Consider the following 27,899-nt stretch of genomic DNA (forward strand, 5'->3'; position numbering starts at 1 on the left):
TAGTGGGAGTCACAAAGAGAGTAAACAGAGCCTCTCTGAACTGGTCTTGGAGAATTGAATCAAGATTTGGACCCTGAGGGAGAAATTGTCTTCCTGCTTTGTTATCGAATGATAGTGAAGGTGACAAATTACATTGACAAAGACAATGTTTAGGGTGGCTAGGGAATGTGCGGTTGTGCGTTTCCAATCCTCTAAGGTCCTAATATTCCCAGACAACACGCCGTGTTCCACAGCAACGGAAAACCTGTGATAAAGTGAAACAGCAACTAAGGTGTCTGAAGCTTCAATACATGATTCTATCATATCATATGTATTTGAAACTTCTGATGCAGTCAGGGAATGAGCAACAGAACTACGTCAGAGGCAGTGTAATTCACCCTCTACCTGGGCTGGACACGTCAATGGCCTAGAAGAGGAGAAAGGGACCTGTCAGTGCCAGCATGCGGGGGAGTGAGTCACCCATGGAAAACCCAGGCATCCATGGCGACTTTCGGACTTCTATGGTTTGGAGTCAGGTCGTGTTGGACCCAGGCTATGTTGGGGTAAAAATGTCACTAAAGGAGTGGATGGACAGGATCGGGATATGAAAAAAGTTTTTTAATCAAGATGAAGAAAGAGACATGGATTTAGATTTGACTAGAACTCTAAGCTTACCGTCTACCTTCAGCCCTTCTTTAGACCAATTGGGACGGGAAGTGGCTGCTTTTGAATTGGTGGTATTACAGAGATTAGAACAGGCATTACGCTTCATTTCTAAGCCCTTGTATAACTTAAATAGAGAAGAACACAGAGCATTAAATTCTTTAGCCAATAATAGTGACTTGGTGATAAAAAGCTGTGACAAGGGAGGAGGCATAGTGGTTATTGATGCAATAAACTATGAGAATAAAATGAGAACCATGCTTAGTGATAAAGCCTTCTATACTACTATAACAGCAAATCCAATTCCTGGAATTTCAAAAGAAATACAGGATCTCACACATAGAGCCTTAGTTGATGGAGTAATAACAATAAAAGAATTTGAATAGTTGAATCACCATAAAGGCAAGACAGCATGCATTTACGGTATACCTAAAGTTCATAAGAACATTGTGGACCCACCATATAGACCAATAGTATCCACAATTGGTACCAATACAGAGCCTTTATCAAATTTTCCTGATCATTTATTACGCCCCCATATCCCCAAAATAACTTCGTATATAAAGGATACGGGAGAAATGATTAACAAAGTTGAACATATAAAATTCGATCCCAACAAAGACTTGTTAGTCACGTTAGATGTAGAATCGCTGTATAATAATATCTCGTTAGAAGGAGCTATGGAAGCAACTAATTGGTTCATTGAGGAATATAATATATCTTGCCCCAAGTTATTCATCTTGGCTTGCCTTAATATTGCCCTGACTGATAATATAATTGAATTTGGGCATTCTCTTTTCCATCAGGTAAAAGGCGTAAGTATGGGCGCATCAGTTGCGCCATCCATTGCTAATATATACATGGCAGCCTTTGAAAAGCGATTTATATACGACGAGATCGCCCCATTTTTGGAGTCAGTCTCCCATTGGTCCAGATATATTGATGATATCTTTTTTATCTGGACCAATGGGAGGAACTCATTACTTGAGTTTCTTGACTGGTTAAATGTCACCGATCAGAACCTGAAGTTCACTGCCCAGATAAATGCAGAAAAAGTGGAATTTTTAGACATCCTTATTTTCCATAGTCAAGGAAAATTAAAAGTAGATCTATATGTAAAGCCGACAGAGCGGAATACTCTGTTACATTTTAATAGTTTTCATCCGAGAAATCAAAACCAGAGTATTCCATTTTCGCAATTCTTGTGAGTTAGAAGAAATTGTTCGGATCTAAAAGATTACGATAGACAGGCAAACCTAATGAGGACGGAATTTTTAGAACGAGGATATCCCCACCGATTAATGAGGGATTCCTACAAGAGAGCAAGATTTTTTGACGGGGACCACTTGCTACGATCTAAAGTTGTTAAAGAAAAAACTCAGCTTGTGTGTGTCACCAGACACTCCACATTAGACGCTAAAATTAAACAGATTATTAATGGTAACTGGCACATTCTGAACAGTAATCCGACACAGAATCTCAAATTACCAAAACCTCTGTTCGCCCATCGGCGCAATAGAAATATTAAAGATCGTGTTGTACACTCAAGATTTGAGGATAAAACAAAAAATAGAAGCTTTGTTCAAAAATCAATAGATAGTAATGTACCAGTAAGAAGAACAATGAAATGTTCCTCTTGTAAGTCATGTAATATGATCCTAGAAGGAGAAATGTTTTCTCACAATGGTTATACCATCCGGGCCACTGAAATGTGGAACTGTAAAACTTCCAACATCATTTATTTTATCCTATGCCCATGTGCATTAGGATATGTGGGAGAAACATCACAACCCATTCAAACCAGATTGACCGAACATCGCTCGGCCATCAGAACAAAGAAGCTTTTATCACCTATGGTGAAACATTTTCTAAAAAAGGATCATAAACCAGAAGAGTTCCAATGGATAATTCTTGAAAAGATAAGGACCCCAGACAATAAGGGAGGTCTATAAATACGTAAGAAACTGGAGGTATTCTGGATTTTTTCATTGGATACTTATAGAAAAGGATTAAATAGCGAAATTCTCTGGGAAAACGCTATCATTTGACTATCTAGAGACATTGTCCAGAAGATCTGTGAGCAAAAATATAGATTGTCAGATATAATAGGAATAGGTTTATAAATGAGATTCTAAGGGAATAACTTGGGTTAATATAGTCGTCAATTCAACTATATTAAATTTAAGGAATACAGATATTCTTTCCTTTGTTGTTCTATACAAAATATTTAGACAAGATCTCTATAGCATGAGAATGTGGACGTAATAAGAACTTCGTTCTTTCTCCTTGAATTAAGTATATTCTAGGATAACAGATTAGTCCCCTGTCTATGTTCACTATCAGTCGACATAGAGAAAACTATCCGAGAGATATTGTTATTATAACCAGGTAGCATTGTGTTCTTAATGAAACACGATATTATGCCGATTTGTATCCATTCTTAGTATTTTTTCATAACCTCGTTATTCAGTTTTTTAGGTAATGAATTGTATTCGTAGGCGAATTCGGAAAATAATAGATCTAAACGACCGTGTTATATCATGTGTCTCACCACGGAAATAGAGAGGGGACTATTTAAACACCCGCAATGGAGGATCCGGTTTCTCGGATCTTCACTACCCGTGACGTCAGACGCCAGAAGCGGCTGGATACACCAGAGCTAAACTTTCGCTCTACCCGAATGCAGGTATTATTGGGGCAGTTCTTTAAGAATATGACACGTTCATACTGTATAGCTGGCTATATAGTGACTCCCCCCGTTTTTATATATATTTCTCTCCACATATATGTGGCGGGTCGGTAGCAGTATCAGTGCCGATGACGGGGACAAGCTTGCATCATAAAATCACAAGATCACGCTGAAGTTACGTATTATCATCTATGTACGTGTAGGTATTTATATATATAATTTTTTTGAGTTTGTTTGTTATAGATTCACAAGCCTAATATATATACATTCAATGATCAAAAAGCTCTGTATGGCATCAATTTGAATAGATATTTGTGTATTCCCATTGTTGAGCTAGATATATATTTTTGGATGAGCCGATAATAGCAATGGGTTAATTTAGGAGCCATGAGTATCTAACTGAACGGAACAGGGCATTTTAACATGTTATATCGAGATAGTCCTCACTATAGATAGGCTGATATAATTAGTGGGTGTATCTATGAACCACGAGCTGCAGTCATTGATATCCCCTAATTATTATAAGGGCCGCAAGGCACAGGGAGGGCTAAGATAGTAAAGAAAAGACAGTGCCAGGAGAATATTGATGATAACGTATGCTGTCCTCATTACCATTTAACATAATTTCCTTTTAATTCATACAGTTTTCGGCATATAATCTGAACCTTAGGAGATGCTCAATTAGCTCCGGGACAAATCGTCATATATAACATTTTAAGGTAATACAGATAATAACATATTAGAATATAGCAGTCTATTCTCGTTTTTTTGTCGATCTCAAACTGTTAATAGTTTAAGCATAAAATTAGATATGAGAATTGTGCGAGCAAATCGAGCCTTTAGATATCTATTACAATGCGAGATGACACAGAGAGAATGTTTTGCATATGTTCTGAATTGTATTATCTTACTTTCAGTAGCAGATGTTTTAAAACATGTCTTGGAAAATTTATCAAATCACCAAGTCTTTTTTGACATATAAAAATAACTCTGACATACTTCTTCTTGATCAGGTTTTCACTTTATTAAAGTTGTGAAACTGATATATATTTTTTCTATTCTGAATTAGTCTATGGTTACTGGTCCCATGTATGATATCAGAAATTGTGGAATATCTTCTCCTCTTGGGCAACCATACTGATTTTAGGTAAATAAAAATAGGTGCAACGTAAACCTATGACATTGAAATAACTGAACAGATGATATTAATTAAAAAGCTGTATTAATTTCTATCACAGCAAGAAGAAGGAGGTTCTTATTTAAGAAATCCTTAATTACGGTTCTAACTACAATCCCGCTATCATTTTAAGGGAAATCTAAGTAAGTTACCATCCATACGATACACTATGTAGGAAGCAAGGAACTACACCTGTGTAAATAAGATAAAACCTCAGAGTATAATTTTTGTATTGCAGAATTTTACCCGATACTGAAAATAGCAAAACCATTCAAGTTTTGAGCTATTACATGAAAAACTAAGTAAGTTCTGATATTAGTATTTTATATGTCTACAGACTGGGGAGACTCTATTCACTGATAGCTAACCATATGGTCTCCTTAGATAACATATTAGAACAGTTGCAATTGAGTACTCAAATAAGACAATGTCTATAATCACACAATGAGAAATGTTTTGAATTTGTGGAGGCGACATAGGAACATAAAATTATTTGTTTAATATTAAATAAGTGACTGCATATGTATTTTTCATAGAAATCTTTTTTGAATAATATCTTATATATAACTGTGTTATGATAAAAGTTGAACAAAATGCATAAGTGTGGACTAGGACAATTATGGGACAAAAAAATAAACAGTGTATGTACTGAAAATGTATTTGTATTTTTACATCTTTTTTATTATTATTTTTTTTTTTATTTACTGTAGGTAATTTGTGGTAATTTCCTGAAGAAGGCGTCCAATTACCCGAAACGCGCGTCGATAATTACTGCTTTTTTATAAAAACTCTTTTTTATGAAATGTTAATAGATGTAATTGTATGTGTATGTATTTTTTTGATTACCTGAAGTGTATTGATTGTGCAGATATATTATGTGCTGTTCTGTTGGACAAGTTTTTAATAATACGAATCTTTAAAACATTGAATAAAACAAATCGTTTTTTACATTTAGTTTACTGTTTCTGTTGAATCCTCTGCACATTGTTGTTTTTATGATTTGTTAGTTGCCTAGGAAATGTTTATCGCACTGTCTGCCGAAGCCATGCCATGTTTGTCTGAGACACTAGATGATGGATCTTGATCTTGACCTGGGGCTCTCTTAGACCTTTATTGGGAAATCTTAAACTTAGCTTGCAAACAAGAAACAACTTCAGATCCTAACAGGCTGATAATCGAGCGAGGTAGTCTCCGGCAAGTTTTATGAGAAATTTTCTTGTTTTGGGTGACAGATGCTTCTGGGGCAAGGGAAGTATGGGGGAGGGGAGTTTGTATGGGAGGTTTTGGCCCTGTGAGCCACAGTTTGCAACACATCTCGCGCAGGTTATTCATATTCTGATGCTCAGCAGGGAGGGGGATACGGAGGGGGGAGACTAGGGTGGCTTAAGAGAATACTAACCATATGCAGGGGTTGAAGGTAATGACATGGAATCTAATTGGGCTGCTGGACCGCATCAAGCGGGGTGCAGTGCTCAGTTTTGTTAACAGACAGTGACCAGACGCACTCATGTTGCAGGAGACCCACACCTACTAGGTACCAGGTGCCCCCTACGGTCCAAGTATAGCTACGATCGGATGTTCCTCAATAGGGGCTCACTCTGGGACCCTGGCAGCTGGCTATCCTCTTTCACAAAAGGGTGCTGTTGGTAGTCTCGAAGTACGAACCAGGAAGGCAGATATGTATCAGTAAAATGGATGATTGCTGGCAGAGCATGTAATTTAGTAAGTGTCTATGTCTCCCCCTGACATTAAAAGGAGGATAATAGATGCGCTCAAGGCCCTACTGGTTAGGCTCCCACATGGCCACACTGTTATCAGGGGAAACTTAAATATGGCCATGGCCCCGCTTGAGGATTGCTCTAAGCCTCCTCAATTAATATCTGTTAGGAAGTCCCATCTAAAGATCTGGATATTGAGCCTGGGGCTCTATGATGCTTGGTGTGTTTGGCACCCACGGGAAATGGAATTCACACACACCTCGACGGCCCATAAAACAAGATCATGATTGAACTCTTCCTGCTGTAGGCATACTTCACACAACAGGAGTATTTATGCTTCCAAGACAGCACATCAGATCATTCACCTGTGGTGGTGCAGTTGGGGGACCTAAGCTTCCCACTCAAGCCAATTTGGTTGCTGGGCGCACAACACGAATCTAAGAAGGAAATGGTGAACCACCTCTCACAGTAGCTACCTACCTTTATAGAACTGAGCAGCCGCACTGTAGAATCTCTCAGCAATCCTTTGGAAATCACCAAATCAATATGCCAATGGTGGCAAGGTCCTACTTTCTAGTGTTAGACCACCAGCCGATGTATCAGATCGTGGACCTGGGAACACTCACAGGGCACCTGAAGCACGAGGGGAAGAGAGACAGCTTATACTTGACAGGGCCTCTTTATAGCAGGTCTGCCTGGAGGAGACTTGTCAATGCTGGATTGCCTCTCAAAGTAGGGTGTACAAATGGGGAGATGAGTCCAGTAAATTATTATTAGGCTTTCCTGTTTTCAGTTTCTATGTTTGGTAAATTCTGGTGGGGTTTTTTCAGTGTTTTCAATATCTTAAAAAACAGTTGTTATCAGTGGTTACAAATTTTCGCGCCACTAAAAACAACAGAAAAAGTTTTTTCCGGTGTTTATGGAACGTTTTGCTTTTTTTATTGCTTGCTTTCTGCACTGAAAGAACATGGTATATAGACAGTTTTATAGTGTATAAGAGGTCCAAATAGATTTTTGCAAATTAATCTTATTGTAGTACACCACACAATACTTCTTCAGTGAGTCTTTTGGTCATGTGCGCTCGCGCATTCCTTCCCATGTAAACTTCTGTGAAAAGGCCCTCTCAGCATTCTTAGCACATTGGGCTGAGACCCATCAGCTAAGGGACACAGTTGGGATGACTCTTTCTTTGATGCCACATAAAGCACAAAATGATAAATATTAGCATTTTAGTTCCTGTCCATTAGAAACCAGTGCACCAGAATGGACTAAAAAGTCAATAGCATCCCTCATTAACTCTTAAGATTGTAAAGATGCTTTCAGCATACCATCTAAAAAGTGGCAAGGATCTACTACAGGGAATCACTTCACCTCTGGTATCAATTTGACAGGTCATCACACAACTTTTTTATATACGTAGCTGAATCACTGCAAATACAAACAATATCACTCCAGTCTTTGTTGAACTTGGAAAGAACCTTTTTTGCAGAGCATTACAAGCGACACTGTGTTCCATGTTTTCCAAAAGTCTGGTGTCATGTTTTCACCACTATCCCAGATTATTGGTGATATATATACTTGTATACCTTGCATTGAATGTTTAAAGCCTGAGGTGTTGGCAATTCACCTACTATCCATACTGACCCACTAGATACTATGGTCTGATGTATTAAGGGGTTTTACCCATTCTCTGTGGGTAAATGTGATGACACATATTAGGAAAGATTTTTATGAAACCAGCCATTTTACATATCGGTGAAAGAATCAAATGCAGCCAAAATATCAAATATGAGTTTGATATTTCCTGATTCTCGATAGTTTATAAAATAATTAAACTAGACCTAAAACATGAAACTAAACCATGCATCTTTAGACCAAAGGTCACAAAACTGAAAAAGTAAAAGGAAGAAGAAACAATATTTTAGTGGCATCCCTAAAGAACAAAACTCAAGCAGAATAATGTTAGCCAGCTTTTCTTACTGCTACTTGTATAACAAAGTTATATTGTATTGACCCCTTCAGGAAGAAAACAATGACTTTCACTCTATTTTTCCGTTCTTTGAATAGCATTTAGTTTGTGGTTGTCCAGGTGTTTTGTCAGTGTTTATATGTTTTCACCGGTGAGGGCTATTTTTCTTTCAGTGGGGTTTTAACCAGTTATTATAGGTTTAAACCTAAAACCCCACAGCCTCCAATCTTTGTTGAACTTGGAAAGAACCTTTTTTGCAGAGCATTACAAGTGACACTGTGTTCCATGTTTTCCAAAAGTCTGGTGTCATGTTTTCACCACTATCCCAGATGATTGGTGATATATATACTTGTATACCTTGCATTGAATGTTTAAAGCCTGAGGTGTTGGCAATTCACCTACTATCCATACTGACCCACTAGATACTATGGTCTGATGTATTAGGGGTTTTACCCATTCTCTGTGGGTAAATGTGATGACACATATTAGGAAAGATTTTTATGAAACCAGCCATTTTACCTATCGGTGAAAGAATCAAATGCAGCCAAAATATCAAATATGAGTTTGATATTTCCTGATTCTCGATAGTTTATAAAATAATTAAACTAGACCTAAAACATGAAACTAAACCATGCATCTTTAGACCAAAGGTCACAAAACTGAAAAAGTAAAAGGAAGAAGAAACAATATTTTAGTGGCATCCCTAAAGAAAAAAACTCAAGCAGAATAATGTTAGCCAGTTTTTCTTACTGCTACTTGTATAACAAAGTGATATTGTATTGACCCCTTCAGGAAGAAAACAATGACTTTCACTCTCTTTTTCCGTTCTTTGAATAGCATTTAGTTTGTGGTTGTCCAGGTGTTTTGTCAGTGTTTATATGTTTTCACCGGTGAGGGCTATTTTTCTTTCAGTGGGGTTTTATCAGTTAGTATAGGTTTAAACCTAAAACCCCACAGCCTCATTATTATATTGGCTGGCTACGCATAGGACAGAAAGAAGAGTGATCCCGTCAATGGTCCACCCAGTCGGAAGACGGGTGGCGGAAGCACGCAACATAGACAATGCTTTTGCGGACTACTACAAAACCTTATACCATAGTAGGGCGTGGCCTGGTATAAAGTCCCTAAACGTCCTTTTTGCAGACCTCCCATTAGAACTCCTGTTGGCTTCTGACAGATGGGACCTGGAATGGAGGAGATGGAGGTGGTAATATCAGACATGCCATTGGGTAAAACACCTGAACCCGACGGTTTACTGTTAAAATATTATCAAAAATTTGGGGCACCACTATCACCGCTCCTACTTTACATGTACAATAAAGCCATCACTAGAGCCCACATGTCCTCAGTGGTGGATCAGGCCACTACAGTGCTACTACACAAAGAAGGGAAAGCTTCCAGTGATTGCACATCTTATTGCCCAATATTACTTGCATACTCAAACTTTATGCTAAAGTGCTGGCAAGAACTATTCCAGGTAATATCTTTTCTGGTCCACACTGATCAATGCAGATTCATACTGCACTGCTGCACGAGACACTGTATATGTAGCGTCTAAACAGCAGTTGCATATAGGGATCAATTATGTGGGGGTAATGTCTTCCTCCAAAAAGATTTTCCAAAGCATTTCTCTTTGGACTGGGATGTCTTATACCACATGGGCATCGGACTCAAGTTTATTTCGTACGTGAGGGTCCTCTACACAAACCCCAGGACTCTGGTGCTGGTGAATTATCATTATCATTCACCTTCCCAATTGGGAGGGGCACCAGGTCTGGGATGCCCCCTGTCTCTCCTGTTTTTTGCTCTGGCGATGGAGCCTCTAGCAATGTGAGGGAGGTGTGACGCCCAACTTGAGGGGTTTCGATGGCTGGAAGGAGTGGAGGACCACATTGCCCTTCATGCGGAGGATGTATTATTGTTTATCCCCCAGCCAGAGTTTTCTGGCCTGCGCACACTACAAATGCTTGCCCAATATCGCCAAGCATCAGGACTACAGGTGAGTTAGACAAAATCGCTGCTAATGTCAGTAATTGGTACTGTGGGAACGACAAATTGGAAATGCCAGATTCCTTTACACAGACTGGGTTTTAAGTACCTTGGTGCCTAGATATCGTTGTTACCAGAACAGGTGTGGTCATTAAATCATGCCCCACTGATGGCCAGAGTGCAGTCTGACCTCGGGAAATGGGCTAGACTGCTGCTTGATATCTTGGGCAGAGTGGCGCTGTTTAAGATGCTGGCTACCCATACAAGATCTTTCGCAAATGGTTCAACGAGGCCCAAGCCAGAGTAAGGCCATTCTTGTGGGCTAAACTGGTTCCACATATTGCATTTGAAAATATACCCAATCCACGTTTGACGGAGGTATGGTGGCAGATGATGTACAGCTTTACTGCTGGGCCTCACAGCTCGTACTGTTAAGTGATTGGCTACACGGTTGGAGGGAGGGCACAGCCTTCAAGGCCGAATTGACTATTATGGGAGCCAACAGTGTTCTTGGACAGCTCTATGGAGCGCCTCTCCTGGCTTCACCATCGGGACTATCGAAAGTCATAACCCGCACATGGAGGGCGACGCTGCGCTGGATAGGAAAATCACACTAATGACATCCATCTGGAAAGGGAGATGGCTGGGTCAGGTAGCACAGTAAGAGGGTATCGCCAAATGGTATCTGATTGGCATTGAGCAGCTGGGAGATGTTTGGCAGGGCTCTCATATGAAAGCATTTCAGGACCTGCAGACAGAGTTAAGGTTTACACCAGTCTCAGTTCTATAAGTATCTCCAACTTCCTCATGCAGGGGCAGATCTACAAGAAACTAACGAAGCACGGTGCCGCAAGTCATTTTGCTACGCCGCGCTGCGTTAGTTTCCAAGCAAAGGGATGCAACACATTTACAGCAACATGTCGCATCTCTTTGCTTCTCCCTGCGCTGGCACCAAACTACTGCCATGCGCAGGCACCCTTGCACGATGTTGCAAGGATACCTGAATCATGGGAAGATTGTTTGTTTGCAGGAAGGGGAACCTTCCTGGACAAAAACAATCAATTGAGGTGAAAGACGAAAAAAACGAGGAGAAATTAAAACATTTCTCCTCATTGCACCTCACTACGCCACCTCTAGTGTGGTGTAGCATTCTGACGCATTTCCAGATTTACGATTTCTTGTAAATATGGAAATGCATCAGTGGACATGGGTGTTGCGTGGGATCACCCACAGCAACACCCATGTCACGCCCCTAACACGCAAAGTGTTGCATGAACAGGGGCAATATTTACAAGCACAGGTTAAGTAACTCAGGGTGACTTTATCTGTGGTTGTAAATATCACTCAGCAGGCTGTGCTACTGGTGCGTCATGCACCGTGATGCACCAACGGCGCAAGGGGCTTGTAAATCTGCCCCGCAGTATTCTCCTATCGAGACTAAATCGGGATGCCACCAGAATTTAGTCCCACAGAATCGCAGTAATTGACAGGTCTGCTAGGAAGGGCTGGCATATCCCGGGATTTTAGATTGCTAGTAGTTAACTAACCTGATCAGTTTGTGAAATTGAGGGCCAAGTGGTAAGAATGGGTAGGGACCCGGAGGATGGGGAATGGAGGAAAGTCCTCACGTCTCCAAGAGAACTAGCCATTCAGTACAGCCTGCGTTTAATCCAGCTGAATTTTCTACCCACCATGTACTTGACCCCAGTGATGCTATTGGAGGCCCGACAGCAGCCTGCACACCATGTGGGAAGGGTGAAGTCACTTTCTTCCACATGGGGTAGGCATGACTAATAATTATGAAGCACTGGTAAGTCATTTTTAGAGCGCTGACGGGGGTGCTGGAACAGACAATTGGCATATTGGGTTAAGTTGCTCTCTTGGTCCTCCTGGAAGACGTTGGTGGTCTTTGTGGAGAACGGACGCTAGTCAGGCTGGGTACCCTGTTCGCAAAGAGAGATATTTCCTAAAATTGAAACCCTTCTACTACTCCAACACTGCAAGCCTGGTGTAGGGCAATGGACTGGTGCACCAAAATGGAGGAGTGCATTTATAAAGGGAGGGGCTGCGCCAGCTACATAAGAAAATCTGGGGTTAAAGTGGGAGTTCTATGGGCACATTTGATCTTGGAACTGTAGCTGTTTGTACATCTCAGTGTAGATTTGTACCTTTCTATGTACCCTGGACTAACTGTTGTTTATGCTGTTGAAAAAGCGAACAAAATCTTACTTATAAAAAAAATCTGCGGGATCCTTTTGGAGTAATAGCAAACCAGACCACAACTGCTACCACCTTAAAAGATTAATGTGTATATGCATCAAAAATCGGTAAAACGAGTCCTTATTAGCGAAAAATAAGGAATCGCTAATAAGGAGTCGCATACCGCGATGCATCAACAGATTCGGTATTTAATACCGAATCGCAAAAATTCATTAAATATCCGGTAAACACTTTAGCGAGACACCAATTCAAAGATGAGCAAATACCGAAATAGCAAATACCGAAATGGTATTTGCGATTTCGGTAATAGCGAATCCGCAAAAAAAAAAGTCGCATCGGCAGCAGGCTGATGACATCACAACCAGGAAGCAACACAGCCCATGCTTCATTCAGTGCCCTGAGGAGCTCAGAGGAGGAGGCAGAGCACAGGAGCTGAGGATTGGTACTTTGAGAACACCAAAAAAACTCATAGCAGACTACCAGGATGGAGAAGGATGCACCCCAGAACAAGGAGGCACCCAGGAAGAGAAAACGAAAGTTCTCAGATAAGGAACTCGAACTGCTCATCGAGGGGGTGAGCAGCAAACAAGACAAGTTCCAGAGGCAGAGAAGCGCAAATTGTGGCTGCGCATTAAAGACAGGGTCAATGCTGTAGGAGTCACCCACCGCAGCATAGACGATTTAAAGAAGAGGTGGTATGACCTCAGGAAGAGGGCAAAGGAGAGGATTGCCGAAAGGGTGAGGGATGCAGCTGGCACAGGAGGGGGAACATCGAACGTGACTGCAAACACAGCCCTTGAGGACCTCGTCGAGGCAACAATTGAGCGAGAAGCTGTTGTGGGGGTCACTCAATTGGACACATCCGGCGCAGAAGCAGGAGGAGAAGGTAAGACGCATGCCTGCGCAGATATGCAGCGTGTTGTACACCCATACCCATCCCCCCAGGCCAATCGCAGTGCATATGTAGCTGTGCCTAATGCATATCCCCTCACCAGAGCAGTGCATCATGGGAGTTGTAGTCATATCATGAATGAGTGCATGTCTGACCCCTGATGTAATAGAAATGAAACCAGCTGCACATGGCCATATGTCAGTGCAAAATCTCCTTTATGTAGATAAAATTATGCTACACAGATACATCATGGCAAAATAATAACTATGCACTGTTTCACATACAGATGCATCACCCCTCGACTCAGATGACAGCGGACGCCTCGTCTTCTCAGAGACACCAGTGGTGACAGATGTTGAGACCCCGCAGGGACCTGAACCCACAACACCACCATCACCACCACGGCGGCCATCACCACCACCACCACGGCAGCCATCACCACCACCACCACCACCACGGCGGCAATCACCACCACCACCACCACCACCGCGGCCAACTACACAGAGCCGCAGGGCAAATGTCCCCTCCCTGGAGGTGATGGAGTCAGAGCAGAGGCCAGCTGACACAAATGTCCCACGACAGACAGTCGTTGCTCCAACCACCCAAGCAGCAGCACGTGTCCGAGTCAGGCAGCAGGCCAGGCCCCTAGGTAGAGCTGTTGAGAGAGCAGATGATCCAGCACACGGATACGGAGTGGTGGAGACACGGATGCTGCGTGTCCAGCGCCTGTAGGGGAGACACATGGGTGCTATGAACATCAACATGGTGAAACTGACAAACAAAATTGGTACCATGACAGACGCAATGCGCGAGATGACCACAGCCGTTGCTGAGGGCAACAGAGACATCAAGCTGTGCCTGCAGGAACTCACACGTGCTGTAATTGCAGGCCAACAGATCGAGCGCCGTAAGCATCGGCAGAACATGGTCTGTACTAATGCCACCAATAGAGCCATCACTAAGCTGTGCAACAGCACAGCTGTGCAGTCGCGCAGATCTGTGTCCCTGCAGGTTGATTTGGGCCATTATTGCGGGGATGTCGCAAAGTCCCTGGAGAGAGTGACCACTGCAGTGGAGCATCTGCAGTCTGAGACTTTCAGTGCCAGCAGTTTGGGAGGGGAGGAGGGGAGTGAGGCTGCCTCAAGCATGAGCAGCGTCTCTGTTCCGGAGGCCAGCGAAAGGAGGCGCAGTGCACGCAGCACCGCAGCCACAGAAACACATCGCGGAGATGTGGCTGAGTCACGGGACAGGAGGCTGGGGGTACGGGGCAGGCGCAAGTAGCCATGATCCATTGGCTCCCTGGTCATGGTGACATAGCCATGGGCCAACCATACAGCAACATGTCACACCCCTGATGACAACGGACATGTTTTCATTCGTTCATTTACTTCTGCGTCATGTTGGCGTCTCATACATATGCACCTGACAGGTACTCATGTGCATTAAACAATTGCAAACATAAACATGTTGTGTTGGCTCTTTCATACCTGTCTCAGAAGTGATGTCTTGTGATGTATGTCCGTCCCTCCTTTTTCCCTCAGCTGTATTTGGCACGTGTGCCTGTTGGTGTTGGGGGGGGGGTTGCTGTGCCGGTAAGTCGTCCTCTCCATCCACCTCTATTGGTATCCCCCTTCGTGTGGCAATGTTGTGCAGCATGGCACAGACTGCTATTATCTGGCAGCAGGTAACTGGGTCATACTGCAAGGCACCTCCTGTCTTGTGTAGTATCCGGAAGCAACTCTTGAGGATGCCAAAGGTTCGCTCTACCACATTCCTGGTACTGATATGTGCTGCGTTGTAGCGCTGCTCCTGAGGTGTTGCAGGGTTGAGGTAGGGAGTGAGTAGATAATCACGCAAGGCGTAGGCGCTGTCAACTGCAGGGAGGGGAGCAAAGGGTTAGTTGCATGGATACATTTACATATGTGAGGATGGTGTTCATTTGGAGGCATTTGTATGTACCGAGTAGGTGTCCCTCTCCAAATTCCCCGTTGATCAGGCGCCTGTGGATGCCACTGTGTCTGAATATGTATGCGTCGTGGGTGCTTCCTGGGAATTGTGATACGATGTCCGTAATGATGTGCTTGGCATTGCACACAACCTGGACGTTGATGGAATGGTATGACTTCCAGTTGCGGTAAATTTATTTGTTGGCTGACGGGGGACAGATGGGGACATGGGTGCAGTCCATGCACCCTATCACGTGGGGGAATTGTGCCACCTAGTAGAACTCCTGTTTGGTGTGGTTCAACTGCTGTGGGGTTGTGGGGAAGGTGATGTGGTGATGTATCAATGTCAGCATGGCATCTAGGAAATTGTGGAAGAAGCGTGATAGTGCACTTTGCGACATGCCTCCAGCTTCTGCTATGACCCCCTGGAAGCTTCCTGACGCCAGCATGTGCAGGCTGCATAGGACCTGGACATGGGCTGGGATGGCGTTGGTCCTACGGGTCTGGTGCTGCAGTAGTGGTTCAAGGTCGGCAATGAGGCACATGATCATGGCCCTGTTGAGCCTGTACTTGTCAAAGATCTGTTCCTCTGTCTGGCCCAGCAATGTGATGCGCACCCTGAAGACTCTGTCCTGGATCATCCTCCTGCGCTGTGCAAGGGCGTCGATTCCCCTCCTCCTAACAAGCACGTAGGGGGCAGCCATTTTGGAAGGCCTACAGGGTCTCCTGAGGCATATTTGAAGGGTTTCTGATTGTCTGCACCTGTGTAGGAATTTTTTTTTCTACCATCCAATAACTTTACCTCCAGTTTGTGATTCCCCTTATTTTGCTCATGCAAAATAGCGATTTTGAGCATTTTCTGTATTTGCGAGTTTTGATGCATTTCGTTGCGATTCTTTATTAGCGATTCGGTATTTCCGGAGGCTGGTTTCTTTCTCGGTATTACCGATTCACTATTATGCGATTCGGTATTTTACCGCGGGAGGTATTTACCGATTCTTTAATTTTTAAGGGTTTTGGCTTGATGCATTGCATTTCCAGGTTTTGCGTTCGGTATCGGCCTGTTTTACCGAATCGCTATTTTACCGGGAGGTATTTTGCTTGATGCATCTGCCAGTAAGCTCTTTAAAAATAAGTTCAACTTTGTAGCTGGAGAACTGAAAAATCAGCAGAGGGTGGCAGGTATGGTCAGCAAGTTTATATTCCTGAGTGACAGCAGCTTTTCCCAGGTTCTGAGGCTGGTTCCATGTCACGTCCAGGGATCCTTGTAGCTTACTTTAACGGATGCCTCATAAGCATGGGCACAAACATTACCTAGTCTCTGTAACTTGGTTCATCTGGTTCTGGACTTCAGAAACTGAGCACTATCGACTGAAAACCCTCCAGCCTGAGAAGAAGGGGTTGCTCCAGAATTTCTCTCCCACGACCCTCCCTTTTTCTCACCTAGGGTCTCTAGTTGGAGCTGTAACTCTTCAAGTAGTGGTGCAAGGGAGTGTTTGGTTGACATCAACTCTCATCTTACCATTGTATCCTGACAGGTCATCCATATCCTTTCTAGAGTTTCACATTGCGGAGCCAAGAACTCAAATGGATCCTAATAAGGTCTCTGCTCTAAGTGAGTGCCTTTGCACGAAAAACATAAAGAACATTAGAAGATGTTGGGGATTTACCTATTGTTATTGACAGTTTATACAAAACCTTTCTGAGACTGGCTTATCACTAACCAGTTGATTAAAAAGGATGTCCTGTTCCAGTGAAGCTAGAACAAGAAACAGCTTTTGAAACAAGAAGGTGTTTTACCTCACGTATTACAACAAACTGTAATCAACGATCTGTAATGGAAATTGACGGTTAAGGCATAGGTGCAGGTTTGTCACAAAGAAGTATACAGACAGGATACCATTATCTAGGAGGTATATTACTCCAGAACTTTGTCTGAGGCAAAACACAATTATACAAACTGTAGCTGAGAACTGTTGGCTATTAAAGAAACGTGTAATCAATCGAATAATTATTTGGAGGGGGCTTTACATACAGTTGGACAGATCATGAGAATCTGGTTCAATAATGCCTATAAAAATGTACTACTAGTAGGCATGCACGATGCACTCTGTTTTGTTCATATTTCTCTTATTAGATCAAGTTTTATCCTGGCAAAAACACGGGAAAGCAGATGTTTTGTGTAATTAAATGGAATCGAATCAAGTTATTCTATCTTGTCCTTTTATTCAAGTGACTCAGAGTTTATTAAAAGTTGAAGATTACAGCTTCCTACAAGAAGTAAAAAGGCAGCAAGAAGGTTAGATCAAGTTCAGTAGATAGAACCGGTTCCAGTAGATAGATGTATGAATGCCAATTTGTTGTATCATAGAGGAAAACGGTATATTTCTGAGTCAGATTTACGACAACGCCTCATGGGATGGGGACATAATAAGACTCCTGTATCACAACATCCAGGAATCTGTCAAATACAAGAATTACTGGCATGCACATTATAGTGGCCTAATTTACAATGGAGTGTTGTTCAATATGTATATTCAGGTTTCATCTTTGTTTTAGTATTAAAAAAGTCAATGTGAATGTGAATAACAATGCATTCAAGTAAAAAACGAAATTGCATCTTTATTGACTAATTCGCCCTTTATGAACTACACGTAAACCCCGACTCAGAAATTCGTAGTCAGGCAGGATCTGATACCAAGGTCACCGATTGACAGGTCATAGGTGGGGTAGCACGTAGGCAGCAAACAAACACACTAACAGGAAATCCCAGATCAATCCCACAGATAGGCGCAGCAACACCACAATGGTCCAGGGAGATTGGCCCCAATAAAGCAAACATGGCCATAGGGGTGCACATATTCCCAAAACACCATGAAGTCAGATGCCACATAACACTAAGCCAATCAGGACACAGCATACACAGTACATAGAGTGATCATGCGCAACCCATGCCGGACATCTGGACACATTATCTACTGGCCTCATTGAATCCACACAAGGTCAGGTCCCACCTGGATTCCTCATATAATACATTCGTTTATGACTCCAAAGACAGCAGTCTGCATTCCTGTCCAAAAAAGGATTGGCAGAATCATTTTATAGCATCCAATGAACTGTATAAAAGTCTATGTTAGACCAATTGCAAATTTAGACAGTCCTCAGACCCTATGCCTGTGACTGTACTCTGGCCACCATGTTTAATTAAGTGAACTGTTCCTGTTTTGCCAAATGCCTCTTGTCTGTCGTTTTCTCAAGGTATTTCATGTTCAAGCAATATTTTCATAAGCTGTGTTAGATCATCTATCTCTGGCTGGATTAGTGCATTCTTTCCTTACTCCATTTCAACCTTCATAAGGATTGTAATCTATTATTAGAAGTCAACTCCTTTACAAAACTAGAACATTTGTACCATAAAAAAAAAATACTTCTGGCAAGGACTTGGCATAAGCCTTCTTAAAAGAAGTTGTTCGACTGACTGGTGCGCTCAATTTATATCCTGATTTTAGAACATACTTTTAATGCAGGTGGGAACCCACACATCATCCACAAACAGATGGTCAAACAGAATGTCTGAATTAAGCCATTGATCAATGTCTTAGGTGTTTTTTAATGAACCATCAGCAAAATCGGGTGTATTCGATATCTTTACAGAATTGCCAGACAATAACCCCCTGCGTGGTTCAACATGACATTTCCTTTTCTTCTGTACCTGTGGCACACATCCTATGATCTAATCTCTCTCTTTCACCTATACACAAAATTCCATATGCCAATATCCCACTTAAAAGACTTCAGTCTGTTTATTGAGAAGCAGAACAACATCTTGTTATGGTCGAACTGGAATATAAGAAAGAAATGTGCACAGAGACACAGGAGAGCACCTCCCTCAAACAAAGAGAGGGATTTGATTTGGTTGTCTTTCCAATTATCTTTTAGGTCCAGATGTAGGTAGCTAAATACCGGTCGGTAATACTGAAATTCGGTAGATTTTAGCGTTACCGACCGGTATTTAGCAATCCCCAATGTAGGAAAGGAATCAGTAGTAAGGAATCAGTAAATACAGATTCCTTTTTACCGATTCCTATTTTCCCGATTCGGATTTACCGAACACTCAAATACCGAATCGGTAAATAAGGAAAGGCAAAAACGAGAAAAGAGATGTAGAAAAATTTGGTAATACCGAATTTCCACAAATTTGGTATTTAGGAGTCGTAATTACCACTGACTCAAAGCAGGTGGTAATCAGGTGCACTGTATTTAAACAGCCCCAAAATGCAACAGTGTGATCACTATGGCGGCCCTCTATGTTATTGCAAGGCGACTACGGCTACAGGCAGCAGGATTGAGGATCTGGAGACTGGAGGAGCGCGTTTACAGAAAGCGTATCACACTCTTCCAACTGACTGAGGCAGAGATCCATGAAAGGTACAGGCTGCATCCCCAAACCATCCTGGACCTGATAATGGACCTGCATCTACTCCTGGAGCATCCAACACCAAGATCGCACCCTATACAACCACATGTGCAGGTGCTCTGTAGCCTACACCTACTTGCATCTGGCAGTTACCAGGGGGTGATAGCTGTGTTAGGTGGTGTATCATAGAGTTGCCTGTCCCGTTTCTTTAACAAGTTTCTGGATGCCATGATGCAGTGACTGCATCACTACATAAGCTTCCCAACCACACAGGCGGAACTGCAGAAAACCAAGACAGACTTTTACCAAAAGGCACAGTTCCTGCATGTTATAGGGTGCATTGATGGGACACACATTCCAATCTGTCCACCTGCAGCCACTGAGTACATCTACCAGAACAGAAAATCAACCCACTCCATTAATGTGCAGGTAATCTGCGATGCAGGCAATGTAATCACCGACATTGTGGCCAAATTTCCAGGGAGCACCCACAAATCAATTAATTTTCCACAACAGTGGGATCTACACAAGAAGGATACCTGCTAGGTAAATCACTGTGACACACCCTGATGTATACTGCAGATGAATGTGTTGGTGACTGTTATTAATGGCACTGTTTTCCACACCTACGTGATAGCGCTTATGCTGTGCGGTCATTCATCCTCACTCCTTACCTAAACCCATCAACACCAAGTGAGAGATAATACAATGTGGCGCACAAATCAACACACAACGTTGTAGAGCGCACGTTTGGACTATTGAAAAGCAGGTTCCGCTGCCTCCACAAAAGCGGAGGCACACGTCACTACACACCCATCATCTGCTGCAAGATCATCGCAACTTGTGCTATGCTGCATAACCTTGCCACTAAGAAAAGTACAGCAGTTGAATTAACTGACTCTGAGGACGATGATGATGAATTTGCACAGCCAGAACCCAACGCAGCAGGAGTGGCGCCAGCACCAGATGGGAGACAGAGACGGGCTGAGATCACAAGCAACTACTTTTGAGTAAGTAAGGAGACACAGCCAGTTGTTGTATTTAAATGACTTAGTTTAATATATTGGCACTACGCCACCACATGAAGGGCTTAACATGGCAGTCTTATTTGTAAACACCCTACAAAGCTGTCATGGGTTAAGTCACCCAGTCAGCTAGACTAAGTGTGGCTTGCATTACCGCCTGTGGCCATGAGGAACATTGCTGCATTCCCTTTGCAGACTGTTGTCACTGGCAATCGATCCAGTGCCAGCAGCTTGATGTCTGCTGCTCCAACTGGACTCAATTGCAGGGTGCGTTATGCTGCTACGACTTGTTGTCTTCTCACTGTCCCCCACATCACCTACACCAGTATTGGCAGCCTGAGTGTTTAGGAGCACTTCATGTGCATTGGTCACTTTCACAAGCCCCCTTGACACATCACGGTTGCATTGTGCCATCCCTTCCTGCATGGCCACGGAGCACCTGCAGAGCAGAGAAGTGGCACTGGAGAGGCGGTTCACTGCCTTGGTATGATTCTCCATTTTCTGCCTCTCCCTGCGCCGTGCCATCCTGTCCTCATCAACCTTGCTGCACAGCAGTCTCACTGACTGGGACATGTCCATCATGCCCTCAGCCAGTGTCGTGTTCATTGAGCAGATGCCCTTCTCTATATTCTGCATGTTTGCTGTCACATGTCTCATCTGCCGCTGAACTGATTGGATGGCTTTCCCTTGCAGGCGCTGGACCTTTAACATGTTTGCCTCCAGACCTGCAAACACACCATGTTCTCCACCCTGCAAAGGTGGACTGGGTTCCCTAGCCCTGCGGCGTCTGGCACCTGTGTGTGATCGCTCTGTGGGGGACTGTGGTCCTGCATTATTGCCATCCACTGGCACCGTTGACTGTTCTCCACCCTTGCAGTCATCCATGGACAACACCATCTCTTGGAGTCTGGAAACTGTATGCCTCCTGGGTCTTGATGATGCAGGTGGTGACGCTACTGGTGATGCAGGTGGTGGTGTTGACGCAGGTGGTGTTATTGTTGCAGATGGTGTTGTTGTGTCAGGGGGTGGTGGCGGTGATGCCGATGGTGGTGGAGATGCCGGTGTTGGTGGTGATGCCGGTGGTGGTGGTGTGGTGTGACCTGCAGTTATAAGCCTCCTCCGTTCTCTCCCTCCGGGGTGCCTTTCCTGCCTTGACATATGCAGACGTGCGCAATTTCTTGCCTGTGGACACAAATTGTACATTAGCTAACTTGTCTGGCAGCATTTCGAAACAAATACATTTTCCTGTCTTCCAATCTATCTGACTGTCTTCTGCTTGCTTATCAATGATAAGTGTCACATGCCTTTATGTTCAGTGGAATGACTGTTATGATAGGTGTTACACTGACTACATCTCCCATAATGCATTGCTGGATTTTACTAAACATGTACTGGAGTGGGATTCACAGTGCCTCATTGGGGAATGGGGTCAGGGAGTGGGGGGCCCAGCTTGGTGTGCATGCATCTTACCTTGTTTGTTGCCAGCTCTGGCTGAGCTGTCTGCATCCCTGATCCCGCTGACGCTCTCAGGCTCAATGGCAGACTCCACCAGCAGTTCCAATGCAGTCAGTGCAGGGGCTCTATTTCTTCCTCCACCTGTCAGGCTGGCTTGTTTTTTCCTTTCAGCCATCTTCTTCTTTGCCAGGCTCCTGACGTTCTACCAACTTTTCTTCAGTGCGTCAATTTCACGGTGGGTCACTCCAATGGCATTTACATGTTCCTGTATTTCAGTCCATATTTTTCTTTTCTGGGATTCTGGCACTTGCAGTGGCTGTTTCCCAAACAGCTTTGTGTATTCTCTTGCCACCTCCTCAATCAGGACCTACAGCTCCCTTTCACTAAATTTTAGTTTTCTTTTCCTGTCTGCACCTTCATTTTCGCTCTCCTTGTTGGCCATTCAGCAGTTTGTGTCAGGAAAAGTCCTTTCAGTTGCTCCTGTGTTCTCCTCTGCACTCCCTGCCTCTCCAGCAGGTTCTGATTCAGTGCACCTGCGTGGGTGTGGCCACTTCCTGGTTGGGAGGTGGTGTGGATGCACAGGATTGGCTGATTCCTCAATTGCAGGGATTTTGAATTACTGATTCGGTATTTACCGACTTGGTAATACCGATTCGATATTACCGATCGGTATTATGGATTCGGTAACTATTTTTCCAAATTTTACTGAATCGGTAAATATTACCGATTTTTTACCTACATCGGAAATACGGATTTCTTAATACCGAATCGGTCCAATAAGTAGGTCCCTTTAAGATTTTTCATTTAGTGCAGATATGTTACAAATCTCACAGTTTTAGACAATACATTCAGTGGTTCCCTCTAAGTAGCAAACGTCGGAGCAAACCAGATTCGTGACAACATTAGCTTGTTGAACGGCTTTTTCGTCTACTTTGTGTCTGTAATCAGTTTGCACCCCACACTTTATTTGTTTCTTCTTTGAAGCATCCCTTTGTTAGATCTAGGTTCAGCTAGTGTTTCTTTGTTCTTTATGTTTGCTGTTTCACCATCTTGTGTTTACCTCTACAGATAAGATGACTCATATTTGCGTGGAACAGGATGTCTTCCTGGTTGTTCTGAGCCTCATCATGTCCGCTTCATACAAGTAGTTGGTGAGTGCTTTGCAATACCTTCCCAAACGCCCTTACTTTTTGCATGATTCCACCTATTGTAGTATTAAGATCATATTTTTATTGTATGTATACATCACTGCCATTATCTGATGTTTCAGTCCTTTAAATTGTAGAGAGAATAACCTTGTCACATGCCCACTTTTACCCATGAAAATAACTTTGACTTCTCCCTCTAATCTCTGACAAGGAGTGAATTATCATTTTTAGTATCAAGACCCACTCATCCCCAATTTAATCTTGAGCTCTTTCACTGGTACAAGCGAGTAGTTTCTTGAGTGGAAGTATTTGCCTCTGTATATCATGACATATCCTTAACACTTGGTACCATCCAACACCCTGTGGATATCAGTGCGCTAATTCACACAGACGTTTTATTCTGTTTCACGTCAGCACACAGGAGTAGTCATATATAGGTATCCTAGTCATGCAGGTGGCGAGCTCCGAGTGCACTTTTTGTAGTGCATGGGTGAGCACACTGCTTCCTGAGGCAGTCAAACATGTCAGCCCAGACACCTGTCTGAGGCTCAAAATGAACCAGCAGTTGGCACTCACTAGGGAAAAATGGGCTGAGGGTGGGGATAAACCCTAACAGCAGTAAGCACTTTAAAGCAGAACCCAGAAACATTAAACTTAGTAAAGATGCCCAAACGTAACACTGCAACTATTAGAGCTCTAGAAGACTATGGGCCATATGTAGGTGAGACAATACCGGTTGGTAACTGTGAAATTCAGTAAATTTCACCGTTACCGACCGGTATTTAGGGATTAGAGATGTAGGAGGCAGGTTTCGGTAATTTAAGGAATCAGTAAATAACCGAATCCTTAATTCATATGTAGGAGGTACTCAAGTGAGTGCATTTTAACATTAAGGATTCGTTATTTACCACCAACTACAGGTTGGTGGTAAATACCGAATACCTTAGAAAAAGCAATTTTTTGCTTTTATTTCAGTGCCATGTGACAGACATACATGCCCTTAGGGCATGTATGTGTGCCACATGTGCACACATGCACGATTCAGGGGTGCAACAGGGTGTCAATGTGACACCCTGCCACCCTTGAATATGTTCACCCTATTACTGATTCGGTATTTACCGAATCGGTAATAGTGAATGGCTTTCCATTCATTCCTATGGGCCTCGAGGCCCATAGGAATGAATGGGAATTACCAAATCAGCAAATACCAAATCGGCAATACCGAATAGTACCAATTTGGTAACATTTACCGAATATTTACCTACATACTATTTACTGATTTTCAAATACCGAATCGGTAAGATTCGGTATTTAAAAATCGGTAAATAGTGATTACCTACTTATGGCCCTAAATAAAAATAGATTGTGGGTTATTTTTCTGGGAAGAGAGGGCCTTGTGCTGCTACCACCCAATCAGGCCAGGCTACTTTCTAGTGTGCTTGTAGATATGTGTGGCCTTGGCAAGCGGCCAATCAACAACATACTTTTCCAGTAGAAATTGTGTGAACAATATGATGACGAATGCAATAATGCAAGACAAATATGCAATAAAACGAAGAAATCATGACTGAAGTTGTGTAAAGTATTGATCTGACATATAAAGCACTAACACAGAAAAAAATAATTCCCATTGCCTTACATAGTGCTAAAGTGATAACCTACAGCAATTAGATAATGTACTGCAACTGCAAGGGTTTCAGCTTTGTAATTGAAAGGTGTGTTTCTCTCACCTAATGAATGGAAGTGTCGATATTCTTCGAATTACAGGTTAGCTTATCATGAAGTGTTTCCTGTTCATAAAAAAATAAACATAAATGTAAAAATAAATAATCCTCAATTATTATGAATTGGATATTATATTAGTAATTCATAGAAGACTTTACATTATTTACTATTGAAAGGTCTGCAGTATTTTAAATGATTCCCAATTACAAATTAGAGTAAAAAGCAATCACCTAATTCAATACCTACTATTGACATGCAGTTGAATTTATGCATGACCTACAGAGGTTCAACATATAGAGGCATAGCGGTGGTATACAGACAAGATAGTTTATCTCGATTTTAGCATGGGAGAGAAGAAGCGTAACTATTGGGTGCACTTCATAAGTAAACATTGGATCCCACAGTTAATGAAGTAGAAGGGCCTTAAAATGCTGCATAATATTTCACAAGACCATGTTGAGGCATGACACGGCTAATAAAATATAAAAGGAGACAAGCAAACCACGACCAGCTTCATCCTTAATAGACTCATCAGCCAGGTATAGCTTGGCTGCAGTGGCACTGTGAACATGAGACCCACGTCTAGGCATACCCGTCTCACTTAGGGCATCAAAAACAAAGTGATGGATGGAATGCTTGAATGAATCTCAACCAGCGGCAATCGCTCAGGGCGCATCCCAATCCATTGTTTTTTGCCCCAAAACCTCCTTGTAAAGTATACAAAAAAGTGTTTTTGGAATGCCTGAATTAATCACATACACTGCTTATGACCTCACATATTACATCACTCATGACACGTTCTACGACACCATTGACAACATCAATGCAATATCTGAAATAAAATCATCAATGACAACACTATGCATGGCGGGCATGAGTTATAGTTACTTTAGGGCAGGACTCACGGTTAATTGAGATAACTATAACTGGTGAATTTCAGTGATTTCGTTTGTTGAAAAGTTTATTTTAACTGACATTTTCTCCTGACTATAACATCCCTCAAACCTCCGATTTTTTCAGTGTATCCATATATATGTATTGTGCGTCATAAATAGTTTTGCCCTAAGCACGGCGATGCACTAGTCATTCAAGGAAAATTCACAACGTTATTGCAATACTGATTAGCTCTTAAAGAAAGTCTTGCCCACAAGTGGACCGTCAATGAGGTCGTAAAGCATTATGGAAACAGTAGTTTCGCACAGTTCAAATCTTACCCCAGTTGGTTTGCAATGCCAATAATCCTTCATATTCCAGGCATCCTCGCCCTGCATGATGCTTTAAATTCATATGCTGCCGCTTTGTTGCAATATTTCAGTTTCCCAGTTTGAGCGCTCCGTGTTGTGGCAATAACATGTTCCAGGCCACCATAATTCTTTGTGAAATCATTGGGGGACCCACAAGAGGGCAAAACTTTCTTTATAAGCTAATGGGCTATTTTAGCCCGAAACACATCAGTAAATGTTTCATTTAAGTGAATTCACTGTATTTGTTTCATCCGTTGTCAATAAATGTTGCTTGAACATGCTTGGGGCAAAACTAGTTATGCATACATGTGTGTGTACAAGTAAGATTTTTCCAATGTTTTACCTATTTTGTCAATATTCTGTTCTAGAATATTTTTTGATTCTATGTTTGGTAGTTTCAATTAGTGGTGGGCATAACTGGTGTAATTCTCTCTAGCTTAATTACTCATAATTATGACACCAGACGCTCATTACCTCTCTAATTTTTCTTGTGCTTCTGCTGTAGGATTTTTGCCCCAAATTACACATAATTACTCAAGATGGCGTACTCGCTTTATTTCGATAATTTAACATCACAAGAGTAATGTGCAGTTAATGAAATTACTCTGATTAATTTTGGTGTAATTAAAAGTTCACCCATGCCTAGTTTTAGTGCTACTGGGGACAGAGCAGTTCATTTTCAATAGTTGGGTGAGTACTGTCCCAGTCTGCACTAGGTGCACCCAATTGTGTGGTTAAGAGACAGATCTGAAGCCTCTGCTGGGTAGGTAGGGTACATAGTTCTATTAACTAGCTGGGTGAACAGCCATGCAGCACATGTTGTGCAAAATGTACAGGTTTGCAGGCTACTTTGTTTTTTTTTTTAACTGTGAGCCAATGAAAGGCTGAGGCTTGGGGTGATGTGGCCATGACATTTTAAATATTATAAAAGGCGAGATGCATAGTTTTGAACTCTGGAGTTTTGAAGGAGGTGTGTGTATAAGTTGTTGCAGTAATCCAATCATAATATGACCAGGTCAAGAATGAGAGTAATATCATCAGCACAGTGCGGTAATGACAAAACCCTGAAATGTGGAAAACTTTCCCTTAAACCTGCAATATACTTGATACGGATAGAAAAAAACATAGCAAATAATAAGGAGAGGGCATTTCGAAATGTGATGTGTATTTCTACTGTAATCAGTTTATTGTGATGAAGCAAGGTGAAGAACAAGATTTTGTTCAAACTTGTGAAGTTAATCTCCCATAATCGTAATAAAATTAATAAGCTTGTGGTGAAATTACTAATCAATTTAGTTTAAGAATACATTTATCAATACATGTGGGATAAACTAATGTTCTTTATGTTGCAAACGCAAAAGAAAAATAATAAACTAACCTTGTCTATTGTTTTTGTCAGTATTAAATGCGGCTGTTTAACTAGTGGCATGTGCTTATTTTGTGTGCTTATGTTATGTCCTTTCTGTGACGAAAGCTCAAGGAGTTCGTGCAGTTCCTAAAGGAGAAGTAAATATAATGCTGCCTGATTGTGCTTTTGCTAGGTAACATAATTAACAGGATTAATTAGTAAAGGGGGTGGGTAACAGAATGGGTCTCAATTCTTTAATTAATTGATGTCTTGTGTTTGTTTAATAATAGTTTCC

This window comes from Lissotriton helveticus, chromosome 9 (genome assembly GCF_964261635.1).
Source record: "Lissotriton helveticus chromosome 9, aLisHel1.1, whole genome shotgun sequence".
NCBI classification, from domain to species: domain Eukaryota; kingdom Metazoa; phylum Chordata; class Amphibia; order Caudata; family Salamandridae; genus Lissotriton; species Lissotriton helveticus.